Here is a 5,933-nt window from a genome sequence, read left to right on the forward strand (position 1 = left end):
TCACAAGGAAGCTATAAAACCATGAGTTCCAAGTGGTGAAGTTGAAATCATCCCTTCGTAAGTTTTACGGACGCTTTGACGAGTTGGTTGACCGTTATGGAATATCCGTTTCACAGATGATAGCGGATATGGTCTTAATGTCTTAACTACAATCTCGTCCGCTTTCCCCGAATGTGATCCACCGAATTAGACGTATTACCGGATTGTAACAAAAAGGGCAACACGACGGGAGCCACATATGGAGCAGGATCTGCTTACCCTTCCGGAGCACCTGAGATCACCTCCAGTTTTTTGTGGGGTTCGCGTTGCTCAGTCTTAAGTTTTCTATGTTGTGTTTTGTGTACTATTGTTTTTCTGTTTGTCTTTTTCTTTTTCAGCCATGTCGTTGTCAGTTTATTTTCGACTTGTGAGTTTGAATGTCCCTTTGGTATCTTTCGCCACTCTTTTACGAACTCTGCACATACCAAATTAGGCCAATAAATGAAAACTCGTATCAATTCTTTTTTTTTTATTAAATATTCAAAAAGCAATATTATACGATGATAATTTATGAAAGAAATATATATATATATATAAAGCAGTTTTAAAGGAAAATGAGAAATGATTTGTCCTAGCACATGAATGAATATCATGTTTATCTGAATATAAAAATATTGATTACATTCGACGTGTATTATCAAAAGCATACATTTGTAGTTTGCCCCTGTTTATATAAAATTAAACATTGAAAAAATACATAGAAACATAAAAGGTACAAGACAACACTACGATTTGAAAAGCCGCGTATAATTTTTCTTTTAAAATAAAAAAAATTGTAGTTGTTCAGGATTGAAGAATGGAGAATGCAAAAGTAAACAGAACAGAGGAAATATTAATGATATAACATTAAAGCTCGTTTAACTCTTCCGAACACCTGAGATCACCCCCGGTTCTGGTGGGGTGCGTCTTGCTCATTCTTTAGTTTTTTATGATGTGTTTTGTATTCTGTTGTTTGTCTTTTAGTCGTATTTGGGTTTTTTTGCCATGGCGTTTACGACTTAAAATAATTTGTCCCTTTGATATCTTTCAACTCTCTTTTCTGATCTACAACATTCAATTTTATACCAAATCTTGGTGTCTGGATAGGATTTCATCAGGCTAAATTATGTAAATGAATTCTGTTGTTCATGCATGTTTTCTTGTCTATTTATCTGTATATAATTGCTTGTTTGTTATACACTTATGTCCTTGTGAACTTTTTATTTCTATATGTGGCAAGATTCCAACAGCACTTTTAAATAGAGTGCTTCGCTTGTAGTTGATACAATATCCCAGGGTTTGCGTTTCCTATTATGATTTTCTTGATTGAATATAATTTGCTGCTTACAAGGAAGTTATTAAACAAATGAATCTTAATGTGAAAATTAAAGCCTAAAATATGTTTTCATTGTTATAGTTTCCTATTTAAACATCGCAGTTTTTGATTGTTTTTCAGACATATGTAATTTGAAAATATTGAACAAAAACCATTTTCGCTAAATAACGTATTTACGACATAAAATCAAAGGACAGATTTAAATGTCAAAACAGCACAATATTAATGAACGTGTCATATATATATTCTTTGAAATGCAGCGCTATAAGTAAAGTTGAATATCTTGCACAATAGAACCAATGATTTGACCAAACCACCCATTTAGTTCGTAATATATATTTTTCAGTAACAGTATTTATTTCTATTTCCAGCCAAATATAAATTATTGTTCATGTTTGTATGGTGAGTATCATTCAATTCGAATTACTGCTTGAAAGGAAAACAAAAGTAACACTCTTTTGATAAAATGTGAACATGTAGTCCTAGCTTATGTTATTCGTTAGGCTATCAATATTATACAAAAGACGGGTCATTATAAATATATTTTAAACTTGAGTCGTATCCGAAGGTCAGTAGCTATCATTGAACACAGAGCTGCATGACAATCTTAAAATAAATGAAAATTAGCCATAATAAATTTTAACTTTACGGCATATATAGCAGACATCGTGATTTGTAAAATTAGATCCAAAAATTTCACTGCAAGACACGGTCGGGATAGATGGCGCGATGGGATAGCCGGAATGCCTAGTTGAATGACACAAACTTGCCTGTTAACCGGAGGCTCCGCAAAATAACAATTTCAAAAATGCATCATGGTTGGTATATTTTAAGCATTTCATTGGTGGGAATGTTTTGACATGTCGAGATTTTTACAAAGGCGTTTGCAATATTTGATAGTAATGCCAATAAATACATTTTTTAAAAAGGAGATGTAGGATATTGTAAAAAAGCACGATGAAACCAACGAAGACGACACTGTCTTTAATAAAAGACAAATGAATTTACCATATAATGGAAAAAGAAAGGATATGGCATAGCATACCACACTTTCCCATAAATCGAGTCTTTGATTTTACCTCTCAACCTCTAATATAGAGTGCGAAGAATCTCAATATACGAGTTTGTTTTTCTTATCAGTCTTACTTTCATGTAAAGAGCGCTCGACTTTTCATCTTCACCTCTACCAAAAATCTCGGGTTGATTGGTTTACTTGAACCAATACATGATTACTGCTAATTGCAATTCAGTAATTCAACCTCATATGAATCCGTATTCATGTGACCTTCAATTTAACCCTTTAGCTAGAGATGGGTTATACGTGTTCAACTATTAAAAGTAAAAGAATGTCCACATTGAAAGTGAAACAAGGATGATCCGTTTCGTTGGCTGATGCGGCCCACAAAAAAAGCCATTTGTATACAGGTAAAACCAATGATTTACATATTTTATCAACCTATAACATAAAATAACTAGAGGCTCTCAAGAGCCTGTGTCGCTCACCTGATTCTACTTTGGTTTTGGAAATCACGTAAAAATAGATTAAAATCATAACAGATACCCTAATAATGAGTGAGGCCAAATTTGGTTTAATATTGGTCCTGTAATTTAATAAAAAATCCTGGTGGCCATCTTGAACAGTAAATCAGCAACACTTAATCAGCACCTCATAAGAAACATTTATGCCATGTTTTGGTTTCATTCCATTCAGTGCACCTCTAGAAGAAGCATTTGTATGTATTTCCCATAGGGTCTTATGTTAAAGGAAGTCCCCCCATTGGCGGCCATCATTGATGAAGGATCAGCTTCAAAGAAACAAAACTTAGTCAGCACCTCATAAGGGACATTCATGCCATGTTTGGTTTCAATCCATTCAGTATGTGGTTCTCTAAAAGAAGACATTTGTATGTATTGTCCATAGGGTCCTTTGTTAAGCATTGTCCCGATCTGGCAGCCATCATGGATGAAGGATCAGCCTCAAAGTAACAACACTTGGTCAGCACCTCAAAAGGAACATGCATGCCATGTTTGGTTTCATTCCATTCAATGGTTCTCTAAAAGAAAACATTTGTACGTATTTCTCATAGGGTCATACGTTAAACTAAGTCCCCGCTGGCGGCCATCTTGGATGATGGATCAGTTTCAAAGTAACAACACTTGGTCAGCACCTCATAAGGAACATTCTTGCCATGTTTGGTTTCATTCCATTTAGTGGTTCTCTAAATGAAAACGTTTGTATGTATTTTCCATAGGGTCCCATGTTAAACTAAGTCCCCTGCTGGCGGCCATCTTGGATTATGGATCGGCTTCAAAGTAACAACACTCGGTCAGCACCTCATAAAGAACATTCATGCCATGTTTGCTTTCATTCCATTCAGTGGTTCTCTAAAAGAAAACATTTGTACGTATTTCTCATAGGGTCCTATGTTAAACTAAGTCCTCCGCTGGCGGCCATCTTAGATTATGGATCGGCTTCATAGTAACAGCACTTGGTCAGCACCTCATAAGGAACATTCATGCCATGTTTGGTTTCATTGCATTCAGTGGTTCTCTAAAAGAAGACATTTGTATGTATTTCCCATAGGCTCCTACATGTACGTTAAACTAAGTCCCCGCTGGCGGCCATCTTGGATGATGGATCAGCTTCAAAGTAACAACACTTGGTCAGCACCTCATAAGGAACATTCTTGCCATGTTTGGTTTCATTCCATTTAGTGGTTCTCTAAATGAAAACGTTTGTATGTATTTTCCATAGGGTCCCATGTTAAACTAAGTCCCCTGCTTGCGGCCATCTTGGATTATGGATCGGCTTCAAAGTAACAACACTCGGTCAGCACCTCATAAAAAACATTCATGCCATGTTTGGTTTCATTCCATTCAGTGGTTCTCTAAAAGAAGACATTTGTATGTATTTCTCATAGGGTCCCATGTTAAATTAAGTCCCCTGCTGGCGGCCATCTTGTATTATGGATCGGATTCAAAGTAACAACACTCGGTCAGCACCTCATAAGAAACATTCATGCCATGTTTGGTTTCATTCCATTTAGTGGTTCTCTAAAAGAAGACATTTGTTTGTATTTCCCGTAGGGTCCAATGTTAAACTAAGTCCCCTGCTGGCGGCCATCTTGGATTATGGATCGGCTTTATAGTAACAACACTTGGTCAGCACCTCATAAGGAACATTCATGCCATGTTTGGTTTCATTCCATTCAGTGGTTCTCTAAAAGAAGACATTTGTATGTATTTCCTATAGGGTACCATGTTAAACTAAGTCCCCCGCTGGTGGTCATCTTGGATTATGGATCGGCTTCAAAGTAACATCACTCGGTCAGCACCTCATAAGGAACATTCTTACCATGTTTGGTTTCATTCCATTCAGTGGTTCTCTAAAAGGAGACATTTGTATGTATTTCCCATAGAGTCCTATGTTAAACTAAGTCTCCGAGACCGAAAGATATGAGAATTTACGAGTACAAGAAAGAACTTGTTTTTGCTGGCAGTATTCCATTGAGGACGAAGAATATATTCGTTTATTTTGCCCAGTATATGACGATATTAGACACAGTTGTTTAAATAACTTCAATTTTTGACGGTTTTAATAATTTTTCTAGTCAAGATAAGTTTCTGTGATTCTCAGCAGAGCAAGCAATATCAGTTCGTGTGCCAAAACTTGCAGTGACATGTTGAATAAATGTAGTTTCTTTTTTTCTATCTCTTGAACTGCTATGAAGTTTTGACAAAATAACTAACCGCTAAACCGTGTCAAACGCTATTTAAAAAATCGAACAAAGGTACAAAACAATTTTTTCTCATACACAAGTAAATTTAAATCAAAGCATACATGCAAAAATGTTATCTGTGGTTGGATAGCCCTTCCCAAAGCCTGCTCGTAATTTTGACAAGTTCAAAATAATCGGCAAGTTTTGTTGATCTTGGACAGATGTGAACAGCTTGCCGATATGTGATATTAGGGTGATGACTCATAGGAGTCTGGATTAGTTGGATCACCCTTGTTTTGTGAATAGCTTGAATGAACCATATGGTCCATAATTCTGGTATAAAACCATAATCGAATATCAAATGAAAAAGTGTGGTGTAAATCGAAATCAATAATCAGATGTGGATTTGATGTATCGTCCTACGGGGTGCTTTTGAATTTTTATAAAATTCTGAAAAGCACATAAGATTTACTTTTCATCTATTGGTCTGTTCAAAATATCCTGTATGTGCTGATTTTCTGCAACATAAATTTCAAAGCTCAAATCGGAATGATCTTCGTTTGAATCACCATTCTGGCTAAGTTTTCTAAAATAATCAAAATGATCATGTAAAATGACTTCCGATTTATTTTTGCCGATCAAAATAATTTCATATTTTCTGGGATTCTTTCGGGTTGAATTTAGAGGTTTTTCTGATCTCTTCCTCTATCCTGAAAGACTTATCAGAAAAACCTTTACTCAGCTCACTTTTATACAGTTAACTGGCTTTTTACATTTCTCCTTCAATCTGAGCATTCTTTGCCCAGCTGGTATTTTTTTCTTTTTGCTCTATGACACTTAAAAGTAAACCAGGGAACAAA

The sequence above is a fragment of the Mytilus californianus genome, unplaced genomic scaffold, assembly GCF_021869535.1.
Source record: "Mytilus californianus isolate M0D057914Y unplaced genomic scaffold, xbMytCali1.0.p SCAF_7, whole genome shotgun sequence".
Taxonomy (NCBI): domain Eukaryota; kingdom Metazoa; phylum Mollusca; class Bivalvia; order Mytilida; family Mytilidae; genus Mytilus; species Mytilus californianus.